A 13,855-nucleotide genomic window follows, 5' to 3' on the forward strand; every position below is an offset into this window, starting at 1 on the left:
CTCGCTGCCCGGCCAAACTAAGCAATCGGGGGAGAAGGGCCTTGGTCAGGTAGGTGACCAAGAACCTGATGGTCAATCTGACAGAGCTCCAGAGTTCCTCTGTGGAGATGGGAGAACCTTCCAGAAGGACAACCATCTCTGCAGCACTCCACCAATCAGGTCTTTATGGTATAGTGGCCAGACGGAAGCCACTCCTCAGTAAAAGGCACATGACAGCTCGCTTGGAGTTTGCCAAAATGCACCGAAAGGCTCTCAGACCATGAGAAACAAGATTCTCTGGTCTGATGAAACCAAGATTGAACTCTATGGCCTGATTGCCAAGCATCACGTCGAGGAAAACTGGCACCATCCCTATGGTGAAGCACGGTGGTGGCAGCATCATGCTGTGGGAATGTTTTTCAGCGGCAGGGACTGGGAGACTAGTCAGGATCAAGGGAAAGATAAACGGAGCAAAGTATAAAGAGATCCTTGATGAAAATCTGCTCCAGAGTGCTTAGGACATCAGACTGGGGCGAAGGTTCACCTTCCAACAGGACAATGACCCTAAGCACACAGCCAAGACAACTCAGGAGTGGCTTCGGGACAAGTCTCTGAATGTCCTTGAGTGGCCCAGCCAGAGCCCGGACTTGAACCCGATCGAACATCTCTGGAGTGACCTGAAAATAGCTGTGCAGCGACGCTCCCCATCCAACCTGAAAGAGCTTGAGAGGATCTGCAGAGAGGAATGGGAGAAACTCCTCAAATACAGGTATTCCAAGCTTGTAGCGTCATACCCAAGCAGACTCAAGGCTGTAATCGCTGCCAAGGTGCTTCAACAAAGTACTGAGTAAAGGGTCGAATACTTATGCAAATGTGATATATATTTTTTAATATACATTTGCAAAATTTTCTCAACTGTTTTTTGGTTTTTCATTATGGGGTATTGTGTGTAGATTGATGAGGGAAAAATATATTTAATCAATTTTAGAATGAGACTGCAACGTAAAAATGTGGAAAAAGTCAAGGGGTCTGAATACTTTCTGAATGCACTGTACATATCTTCCTGGCATATTACATAATTTATGCAGTAACATACAATACATTTCTGGACTCACCTTGTTGTGCTGTGGTCACTTGAACAGGAAGGTGGTGCAGCGGGGTCCTTCGTGGGCAAATTTTGTCATCAAAATCTGGCATTCTCTGAATATATGGTGCTTTCAAGACAACTGGGAACTCAGAAAAAAACAAGGGCGAATGCTGATGTTACTGATCTTCAGGTTGGAGCTCTAGAAAGAGGTCCGAGTTCCCGACTTCGAAATCCGAATTGCATGATCGTTGAAAACGTATTTTCCCAGTCTGAGCTATTTTCTTCAAAGTTTCCAGTTGTCTTGAACTCACTGAAGTCTGAGATTTCCCAGTTCCGAGTTTCCAGTTGTTTTTAAAGCAGCAGAAGTCATGCTGGATTGACAGCATGACCAATGCTGAATGTTTATCCTTTTAAGCTGGGAAAAGAGACCCTTAAACCCAGACCTAGACCACACATCCACTCCACTGAATAGCAGGCTAGTGATTCTCTTCATATGACAAGGATTGAAAATGATTTGCCAGTAGATTCTAGGCTTGATTGATGATGATGATGACTACCAGCTTGCTAGCTAAGATTTTGACATGATCAGTTCAATCAAGGCTACTGTAGATATAACATGAATTGACATCATTTTAACTGTGGCCAATGACCTTGAGTCTTCTTGGATGGCCACTTCTAATGTAACTCTATGGCAGCACCAAAGGGGCTTGAATTTTCGAGCTCTCCCTGTAGATTTTGCTGTGACGTAGTGTCCCAATGAGTGACAGAACACTGAGCCAATCACTGCGCAACTAGAGAACATTACCAACCCCTAAGCTTCGTATTTTCCGCTGGCTGCCCCACCACCACAGAAAGCACTGAGCTAGGCTGAAACACCTGCATTTTGGAGCTGCCTTACTCAAGAAGGCAAAAAAGAGACCATGTTTGTATGCAGCTTTATTAACTCAAATTTGTTTTATTTTACTTTGTTTGCAAACTAATGTGACACGTATTAATGCCAAAATAACATGCAAAACAGGCTCTGCCCCACCTGCCCTGAATGACAGGTCACCACAGCACCCATTGTAAGTCCTGTTTCCTTATGCAAATGAGTAGATGGGGCTCATGGGGGAGAGGGCCTCCTGGCTCTTACTCTCCCTAAACTCTGGGTCTCTGTCATCCCTCTTCTTGTGTCCAGTGTACTGGCCAATGAAGGAGCCGTCCTCGTTGAACTCAATCTCCCGTCCATCACCGTACTCCACCAGACTGTCGTCACTCTCCGTCCATTTCATCATGGTGTCGACTGTCGCCTGACCCCTCCTGACTTTAGTCTCATCCTCCCTGGAAGAAAAGTGAAAATATTAGAGGCTGTGTTATGGCTCCCAGCTTTCACCATACAGTTCTAGACATTAAAACAGACTGACTGGTTGTAATACTTACCGTTGGGCAGAGTAGGGAATGGTGGTGACACAGCTTATCCTGAAACGTTCACAAATATTGTTTTTAATTTGTGTAGAGAGCTACATTGTTGAAGAACATTTCAATGAATTATCAGCGATTTTAGGATATTTTAATCAAGTCACTTAAACCATTAACTTGTTTCAACAGCGATAGCATGTTGAAATGCAGACTACCTAAACGTTTATTTTAGTTCCAATTTATTGGTTATAAATATAAAATACAGTCAATATATAAGTAAAATAATACAGTAGAAATGGTGTACATGGTGTAGACTTGCGTTAGTGTTCATATTATCATACCTTTCCAGAGACCTTCAGTAGTCCAAAGGAAGAATGTGAAAACATTAGTAGTCAGAATAGAGAGATCAATTCTAAGGATTGGGGAGTTATCAGGAAAAATACATTGTTCTGAAATAACGACAACACTGAATGGTACAATATTGTTAGGAAATTGAATGATTTGTTTCCCTGTTGAGTATTATTACCACACCATATTACAGTATGGATGGGTCTTTCTATAAACTAGAGTACCAGTGAGCAACTCTTGCAGTGTACAACTGTTTGGAGCTGTTACAAAGACATTCATGATTTTTATTTTCATGTGGATAAATGAAGATATAAGGGGGAACATAGATACATTCTATATAATTCATGATTTGAATCAAAACCTATGTTTAAACCGTTTTATTTGTGTTTGGGGTCTTCACAGATTTGGTTAAAATCGTGTGACATAAAACAATACCCTTCTTTCCTTATATTTATGATACGGTTTGTTGGTTTATCGTATACTAAGCATTTAACAATTGAATTACACATTGACCTTGATCCTGTGAAATTCCTGGACATTGTTTTTTTTTTTTAGTATGGAGATCTCGGAAGTGTACTGTACATCTTAACATTTCATATCTCCATATGTTGTGGTGTGAAAACAGTTTTCATCGGCACACATATTCAAAATAATGTATGTGATTGCAAAATACAATGTTTCAAACAGAAAGGGGTCAATAACATACGCACTATACACAAACATGGATTTAGTACTGTAGATATGTGGTAGTGGTGGAGTAGGGGCCTGAGGGCACACAGTGGGTTGTGAAATCTGTGACTGTATTGTATAAACTGCCTTAATTCTGCTGGACCCCAGGAATAGTAGCTGCTGTCTTGACAGCAAAATAAATACAAATACAAACTTTAATATGATGAATAAAACAAACATTTATACTGTCATTAAGGTTCTTCAATAAGTACTCATAATAGTTGTTTGATGCCCGTTTGATGTCTAGCTGTTTAGTTACATGGGGACATTATCACGCAACATCAGCTGATTCAGGAATTTTCTGAATGACTGTCAAGTGATAAGAGCTTGTGTGAAACTGCACGTGATTTAACAACAGCCAAAGTGCGGGAATTAACTGTAGGATTTACAGAACATTTGATGTCTATGTTTTTAGCCTACTTCGTGAACAATGTACATTTTCCATGTACGTTTTGTTAGTTTGTTTTCCTAGATAATACAGAGAAATTGGGAACGTGAAAACTGCCTGTTTATTCGTAAAAAAAGTATTTACAACAAATATTTGCATATAAAACAAAAAAACAACTTGATATTTTGATGTTCAAATGTGTGTGGGGTTAAATATGAAAGGTCAAGTGCGGAGCCAACACTTCCTGTCCTAAGAGGTCACCCTTCTAACTCCATTCTATTAATTGATTTATTAATAGCTGCCCATACCGTGCCACAGTGCCAAGATAAAGTAAGATTTCTTCATTTCTGCATAAGATTTAGTGTGTATTAACTTATGAACTGCTGTTACTGTAAATGGTTAGCTGACTGATATATCCTAGCTACCTAGCTAACCATTGGTAATCTTAAATGATGCAAAACAACCAAAACAGTACCTATTGCTAGACTAGAGATATGCCCTAGCTATAGTTAGTCAGTGGTTGCACATCTAACTAGCTGAAATGAAGCAAGCGTGTGAATAGTAGGCATGTAAATATATCCTTTCACTGTTTACAGCAGGTCTCTAGCTACCCACACCTGTCTGATCAGCCTGATAGGGTGCCGTGGGTGTGTACAGCCTGTGTGTATAGCAATGGAATTAAACATCCAACCAATGCTTCAAGTGTCGTGCTGTAGATCCATCATCCACCCGAAGGGTTGTGGCGTCCTTTCCAGAAACTACCCCTAGCCTCTACCCCTAGACACTTGTGGAGATCTGAGAGGATTGGACAGGTGTAAGCAATACCGCCAAAATTCCTCCAAGCCTATCAAAGGGTAAGGTGGGGCTCTCACCATGTCTCCATCAATCCCTCTCAGATCTCCACATGTGTCTAGACTCTGGGCAGTAGGGGCTAGGGGTTATTTCTGGACAAGCCATGGGTATTATGGTAGCTCAGTCAGTCTGGCACTGTCAAAAAAAATTAATAACTGTCGAATGCTTGTTTCCTCTATCCTTGGGAGAATCTCAATTACATTTCCTTGATTTGTTGCATCCTCTCTCCTCATCTCCTTCTCAAAACCCATTGGACAAGAACGTCAGAGTTCCCTCGTCTCTCACCTTCTTATCTAATGGGTTTTAATGAGGCGGGGAGAGAGGACATGAGGAATGAAGGAAATGCAATTGAGATTCTCCCCCTGTTTCCTCCAATGCACTTTCAAGGAGAGGCAAGGAGTGGAGGAAACAAGGACAGAGGAAGCAAGAATGTGATGTCTAGTTTTCACCCACACCCACATACACACACACCTACACACACTGTCTTGTACAGCTAACCTTGTGGGGGGACACAATATTCCCTAACCCCTAAACCTAACCCTAACCTTATCCCAAAAACCTAACCCTAAACCTAACCCTAACCTTAACCCAAAAACCTAACCCTAACCCTAAACCTAACCCTAGCTCCTAACCCGAACCCTTTACGTAATTCTAACCCTGAAACTAATTCTAACCTTAACCCTAAACACCATAGAAATAGCATTTGACCTCACGGGGATTAACAAGGTCAAATTTTTGTTTGTTTACTATTCTTGAATAGTTAAACACGTTCACACACACACCTACCGTAAAGAGTTTACTAATTCTAATGATTTCGCCAATAATTTGAATGATTATTGGTTATTATTATAGTCAATTATTTTGTTGACAGAACACTTATTGTATTAAAAAATATAGAAATGCTGTTGATCTTTTTCATTTTCTGGAATGTTTAGCATGGCTTTAAATGATAGAGAAGTTGACTAAAGCACAAACAGACCTGGCCACTAGGCAGGACACAGAAACATGCAGTGTCCATGTTTCATGTGATATTTTGAATGACATGTAGATGTTTTGTTGTTTCTAGGAGTTATGGTCTCATTGTGCCCATCTAGACTCTTATTACTGTAATTATACATGTGAAGGTGCAAGAAAATCATGTTTAAATGTATATCAAACCATTTCAAAATGTTGACCATGATGTCACACATTGGCCCATTTATTTATAGAAAGACCCGAATACATTTTCATATGACTGTAGATTACTGTTCATGTGGAAGGTTTTAGATACCATAGTTGGCTTGAAGGGAAACTGACACGATCAGCACTACCTCACAAAATGATTATACATGATGTACGTGGTTGACTTTGACCTACACAAATCCTGCATTAGCACTATTCATACTTATCTCAAGTCAAGGTTCTCAGTTGATTTTCATCCAGTTCTTTTATATTGCCTACCGATAGTCAAATGATCCCTCCTGATCTTTATCATCCACCGGCTCCAATGTCACTTCTTTCTTGTCCCGTACTGAAAATAAAAAGCTCTGTCTTGTTACTCTGACCAAATATAATATAAGCACTGCATACTTAGGGTAAATATATCCTATCCATTAGCTAATTTAGCACAAGCTTTATGCTAGTAAATTAACTATAGTATTAGGTCTGTTGGATCTGTCTCTCCATCTAAGAATGTTGGTCCTCTAATGGAGAAGTCTTGTGGACTATAGTATTGCTACAGTACCTCGGTATTTCCCCCCTCGGCTCCTCTTGATAAAGCAGACGACCAGCAGGATGAGCACGAAGAGGGCCACAGCACACATCACACCAATGACCCAGCCCTGAGTGGAGAGGTCCACCTGCTCCCGTGCATTAGCTGTATGTAAACACACACACACGATTAATTGTCATAATAAAATCTGTAGGTGTGTGAATGTTTAATGCCTTGTAATTGTGTGTTGTGGTTGACCTGTGGTGTTTTACCTTCAGTTGTATAATGGGGTGATTCCTCTGTGTACCACTCTCCTACCCCGAGTCTAGTCTGTGCTGCTATGGTGAATCTATAGCGGGTGTAGCGATCATATCGGCGCACAAATTCCTCAACACGCAATTCCTCCTCCCGGGTTGCGTTCACTGTGGAGGGAGAGCACACCAGGGAGCCAAGAGAACTTGATTTAGAGACCCGTTTTACCTACTGTACCCACTTTGTTCACCTGACTGACGATGAGTAAGTCTTCCTACCTGTCTGATATTTCAGTATGTATCCGGCGATGATGCCATTGGGCTCTGCAGGAGTGTCCCAGTCCACCCAGATAGTGTCCAAATGTCTCTGCTGGATTCTGAAGAATCTTGGAGCAGAGGGTATTAGAGACAAATACAATTACGTTTAATTTTATTTGTCACATGCTTTCTAAACAGGTGTAGACTAACAGTGAAATGCTTACTTACGGGCCCTTCATAACAACGTAGAGAGAAAAAAAGAGATATAATAAAAACATTATAACACAAGGAAGAAATACACAATGAGTAACAATAACTTTGCTATATACACAATGGGTAACAGTACAGAGTCAATTTGCAGGGATACAGGGTAATTGAGGAAGATACTGTATGTACATACAGTGTATTCGGAAAGTATTCAGACCCCTTGACTTTCTCCACATTTTGTTATGTTACAGCCTTATTCTAAAATTGATTAAATTGTTTTTTCCGTCATCAATCTACACACAATACCCCATAATGACAGAGCAAAAACGGGTTTTTATCCAATTTTGGGAAATTAAAAAATATATAAAAAACAAATATAATTTACTTAAGTATTCAGATCCTTTACTCAGTACTTTATTGAAGCACCTTTGCAGCGATTACAGCCTCGAGTCTTCTTGGGTATGACGCTACAAGCTTGGCACACCTGTATTTGGGGAGTTTCTCCCATTCTTCTCTGCAGATCCTCTCAAGCTCTGTCTGGATTGGATGGGGAGCGTCGCTGCACAGCCATTTTCAGGTCTCTCCAGAGATGTTCGATCGGGTTCAAGTCCGGGCTCTGGCTAGGCCACTCAAGGACATTGAGACTTGTCCCGAAGCCACTCCTGCATTGTCTTGACTGTGTGCTTAGGATCATTGTCCTGTTGGAAGGTGAACCTTCGCCCCAGTCTGAGGTCCTGAGCACTCTGGAGCAGGTTTTCATCAAGGATCTCTCTGTACTTTGCTCCGTTCATCTTTCCCTCAATCCTGACCAGTATCACAGTCCCTGCTGCTGAAAAACATCCCAACAGCATGATGCTGCCACCACCGTGCTTCACCGTAGTGATGGTGCAAGGTTTCCTCCAGATGTGATGCTTGACATTCAGGCCAAAGAGTTCAATCTTGGTTTCATCAGACCAGAGAATCTTGTTTCTCATGGTCTGAGAGTCCTTTGGGCTGTCATTTGCTTTTTAATGAGGAGTGGCTTCCGTCTGGCCACTCTACCATAAAGGCCTGATTGGTGGAGTGCTGCAGAGATGGTTGTCCTTCTGGAAGGGCCACCCGTCTCCACAGAGGAACTCTGGAGCACTGTTTGAGTGGCCATTGGATGCTTGGTCACCTCCCTAACCAAGGCCCTTCTCCCCCGATTTCTCAGTTTGGCCGGGCGGCCAGCTCTAGGAAGAGTCTTGGTGGTCCAAACTTCTTCCATTTCAGAATGATGGAGGCCACTGTCTTCTTGGGAACCTTCAATGCTGCATACTTTTTTTGGTACCCTTCCTCATATCTGTGCCTCGACACAATCCTGTCTCGGAGCTTTACAATTCCTCCGACCTCATGGCTTAGTTTTTGCTCTTGGGGCGGCAGGTGCCTAGTGGTTAGAGTGTTGGGCCAGTTAAATAAAGGTAAAATAAACATGCACTGTCAACTGTGGGACCTTATATAGACAGGTGTGTGCGTTACCAAATCATATCCAATCAATTGAATTTACCACAGGTGGACTCCAATCAAGCCGTAGAAACATCTCAAGGATGATCAACGAGAACAGGATGCACCTGAGCTCAATTTCGAGTCTCATAGCAAAGGGTCTGAATACTTATGTAAATAAGGTATCTGTTTTAGTTTTTTTATACATTTGCAAAAAAATCTAAAAATCTGTTTTAATTTTGTCATTATGGGGTATTGTGTATAGATTGATCAGGACAAATGTGTATTTAATCCATTTTAGAATAAGGCTGTAACGTAACAACATGTGGAAAAAAGGGATGAGGTCTGAATACTTCCCGAATGCACTGTATACCTATAAAGTGACTAGGGAACAGCATAGATAATAAACAGTAACAACAGTGTATGTGATGTGACTAGGCAACAGGATAGATAATAAACAGTAACAACAGTGTATGTGATGTGACTAGGCAACAGGATAAATAATAAACAGTAACAACAGTGTATGTGATGTGACTAGGCAACAGCATAGATAATAAACAGTAACAGCAGTGTATGTGATGTGACTAGGCAACAGGATAGATAATAAACAGTAACAGCAGTGTATGTGATGTGACTAGGCAACAGCATAGATAATAAACAGTAACAACAGTGTATGTGATGCGACTAGGGAACAGCATAGATAATAAACAGTAACAGCAGTGTATGTGATGTGACTAGGGAACAGCATAGATAATAAACAGTAACAGCAGTGTATGTGATGTGACTAGGCAACAGCATAGATAATAAACAGTAACAGCAGTGTATGTGATGTGACTAGGGAACAGCATAGATAATAAACAGTAACAGCAGTGTATGTGATGTGACTAGGGAACAGCATAGATAATAAACAGTAACAGCAGTGTATGTGATGTGACTAGGCAACAGGATAGATAATAAACAGTAACAACAGTGTATGTGATGTGACTAGGCAACAGGATAAATAATAAACAGTAACAGCAGTGTATGTGATGTGACTAGGGAACAGCATAGATAATAAACAGTAACAGCAGTGTATGTGATGTGACTAGGCAACAGGATAGATAATAAACAGTAACAGCAGTGTATGTGATGTGACTAGGCAACAGGATAGATAATAAACAGTAACAGCAGTGTATGTGATGTGACTAGGCAACAGGATAGATAATAAACAGTAACAGCAGTGTATGTGATGTGACTAGGCAACAGGATAGATAATAAACAGTAACAGCAGTGTATGTGATGTGACTAGGCAACAGGATAGATAATAAACAGTAACAGCAGTGTATGTGATGTGACTAGGCAACAGGATAGATAATAAACAGTAACAGCAGTGTATGTGATGTGACTAGGCAACAGGATAAATAATAAACAGTAACAGCAGTGTATGTGATGTGACTAGGCAACAGGATAGATAATAAACAGTAACAGCAGTGTATGTGATGTGACTAGGCAACAGGATAGATAATAAACAGTAACAGCAGTGTATGTGATGTGACTAGGCAACAGGATAGATAATAAACAGTAACAGCAGTGTATGTGATGTGTCAAAAGATTTAGTGTAAAAAGAGTCAATGCAGATAGATAAAGAGTTTACCAATAGCTACCGGACTAAATATTAACACTATAAACACCTGTCCTTTCAGCCTATAAGTACCCTCTAGAGAACGTTCCCGGGCGTCTCTTAATCTGGGATATGTGGGACGGTAGCGTCCCACCTGGCCAACATCCAGTGAAAATGCCAAGTGCCAAATTCAAATAAATTACTATAAAAATGTAACTTTCATGAAATCACACATTCAATATACCAAATTAAAGCTACACTTGTTGTGAATCCAGCCAATGTGTCAGATTTCAAAAATGCTTTACGGCGAAAGCAAACAATGCTATTATCTGAGGATAGCACCCCAGCAAACAATCACAGACCATCATATTTCAACCTTCCCGGCGCGACACAAAATGCAGAAATAAAGATATAATTCATCCCTTACCTTTGACGAGCTTCTTCTGTTGGCACTCCAATATGTCCCATAAACATCACAAATGGTCCTTTTGTTCGATTAATTCCGTCTATATATATCCAAAATGTCCATTTATTTGGCGCGTTTGATCCAGAAAAACACCGGTTCCAACTCGCTCAACATGACTACAAAAGTTACCTGTAAGCTTTGTCCAAACATTTCAAACTACTTTTTCAAACTACTGTAATACAACTTTAGGTATTTTTTAAAGTAAATAATCGATAAAATTGAAGACGGGATGATCTGTGTTCAATACCGGAGGAAAACAATGTGTAGCATGCTTTCTGGTCACGCGCCAGAAAGCAGTACACTACACTTCACTCGAGCCTCATTCTGAACATGGCTACTTCTTCATTTCTCAAAGGAAAAACCTCAACCAATTTCTAAAGACTGTTGACATCCAGTGGAAGCGATAGGAACTGCAGGAAGGATTCCCAATGAAAACCCATTGAAAAGAGAGTGACCTCAAAAAAATAAAAAATCTGAATGGTTTGTCCTCGGGGTTTTGACAGCCAAATAAGTTATGTTATAGTCAGAGACATGATTCAAACAGTTTTAGAAACTTCAGAGTGTTTTCTATCCAAATCTACTAATAATATGCATATATTAGCAACTGGGCCTGGGTAGCAGGGAGTTTACTCTGGGCACGCTTTTCATCCAAACGTGAAAATGCTGCCCCCTATCCCTAAGAAGTTATTAAAAGCATATGCATATCAAGGTGCGCAAACATAAGCACCAACGCTTGATAAATAGTACATAAACTATTGTAAAGGATTAATTGCATGAAGAAATATATCAATTTAAAAAATAACAACAAAAGTTATTTGTTTAGATAGAGTTAAGGATATGTTTTGTAGGACTATATCCTATTTTTGTTTTCCTTATGATAAAAACATAGCAAAGTACTCCATTTGATCAACTTTATTTGTAGATTAGTTTAGTAATAGAGTTATAGTAATTAATAAAGTCCAGTTACAGATTCTTTTGACAAAGTAGAAACGAAAAAGATCAAATTAATATAACCAGCCAGGTCACAGGTGAAATTATTTGCCGTATTCCTAAACAAAAGCACCAGTGCATAAACAATTGTAAAGGATTAATTGCATAAAAAATAAATGTACAAATATATTCATGACAAGAAATAAAAACAGTCATTTGTTGATTGTATCGGACACTGTATTGTTCCCTTATACCCGTGCCTTTACGCATGAATCAATCTCTTCTTCTCTTTATGCTTGGGGTCCACAGTCAGGACACAGCTTCGGGGCTTTGTGTGAGCAAGCCCCACAAACAAATCGGTTGCATTGCACGCAGCTTTCATGAGCCTTGTTTCGTGTGCACCTGCCACAGTGTCTTTCTGAAGCGGTTGCATGGCATGGTCTCTCGGAAAAAGTCCACTCCCTACCTATCAGACCAAAAATGACTCCACATCCATGGTCTTGCCGCCGTATGCAATTAAGAGTGCAATACATGCTTTGAGTTCATCCATAGACATGTCCCACGCCACGTACTGTTTATTTTTCTGTGTGCATGCGCAACAGTACAATCTCTGATGTGCTGCAACATCTGCATGTCACATAAACTCATCACTCTTTTCTACTCAAACCATGCCATCCCTCCCAGACTCCTCCTGTCTCAGGGTGGCGGTTGGGATCAGGGTCTCAGTTGGCTCTCTTCTGTTTTTTCTGCGGGGAGGCTCAGGCATCGGAGGCGGAGGCTCGAAGTCAACATTAGAATCAGATGAAGACTTCATTAGCAACGTCGATTTCAAACTGAATAGCTGATCCCTCATCTGACTCCAACTCACTTACAGTACATTCTGCAGCATTTGCAATGCTGTCAGGGCATGCGTCCATTCGTTTCGTTCGGCTTGCCATTGTGAACTACAAACATTGTATATTGTACTCAGTGTCTGATTTCACTCTCTGAGGGGAAATTATATACAATTTTCCAGTCTTTCATAATGAAATAATTAGACCATCCACAACGCCCACAATTCTTCAATATCATTACACTATTGTTCTAAATTCAATCATCCTATTCACCCTCATCATTCAGATCAATCAAATTCAATCACCCTCTTCACCCTCCTCATCATTCAGTTCATTGAAGTCACATGCACCATTATCAGTTTGTATCTGGTTTCTATTGCCCATTCATCCATTGACAACATAATATTTAAATAAACACATAGCATGTTTTCATTTCCCTTATAATAAATTAGGTTAGTAATAGAGTTACAGTAAATAACCCATCCGTTAACAGCTTCTTTTAACAAAGTAAAATGTAAAAGAGAATGGTATCAAACCGCAAGGCACATGGTCAAATTATGTGCTGCTGATAATCAGGCATAACAAACTCATAATTACACTATTGCCTTTCACATGAAATCATCCTTTTCACCCTCGTCATTCAGTCAGGCCTTATTTAAATTCAATTGTAAAGTACGGTGCACAATTATCGTCCATTCACCCATTTGTCATTAATTCAGAGAGGCGAGAGAGACGCATTAGCACCTGGCTTGGTACCAACGTCCTACAGCACATTGTCTTGGAGGGTTATGTTGGGAATAGGTGTGAAAAAACAGGTAAAAAGTCTCAATACTTTTCTGTTTGTGATTTCAGAACGCTGACAAATGAGTAGTGTAAAATACAAACATTTAGGAAAAGTCAGGGAAGGAGCAGGACAAAGCTTTTTTTTTGCAGATTTTTTAAATGTACAAAATCAAACATCAGTGGCCGTTGCCCTATGATGGTTCTAGTGTTAATCAGTCTCATGGCTTAGGGGTAGAAGCTGTTAAGGGTCCTGTTGGTTCCAAACTTGGTACATTTGTACCGTTTGTCGTGCGGTAGCAGAGAACAGTCTATGACTTGAGTGGCTGAAGTCTTTGACAATTTTAGGGCCTTACTCTGACACTGCCTGGTATAGAGGTCCTGGGTAGTAGGGAGCTCGGCCCAAGTGATGTACTGGGCCGTACACACTGCCATCTGTAGCGCCTTGCGGTCGGATGCAGCCAGTCAAGATGCTCTCAATGGTGCAGCTGTAGAACTTTGAGGATCTGAGGGCCCATGCCAAATCTTTTCAGCCTCCTGAGGGGCAAGAGGCATTGTCGTTCCCTCTTCACAAATGTGTTGGTGTCTGTGGATCATG

The 13,855-nt window shown here is 40.6% G+C and overlaps 1 pseudogene; it reads right to left on the reverse strand.

The window, feature by feature from the left end:
- Positions 1-2,095: 2,095 nt before the first annotated feature.
- The window catches only part of LOC120061561, a 34,127-nt pseudogene continuing 22,367 nt past the window's right edge, over positions 2,096-13,855 (reverse strand).

This window comes from Salvelinus namaycush, chromosome 16, assembly GCF_016432855.1.
Source record: "Salvelinus namaycush isolate Seneca chromosome 16, SaNama_1.0, whole genome shotgun sequence".
Classification (NCBI taxonomy): domain Eukaryota; kingdom Metazoa; phylum Chordata; class Actinopteri; order Salmoniformes; family Salmonidae; genus Salvelinus; species Salvelinus namaycush.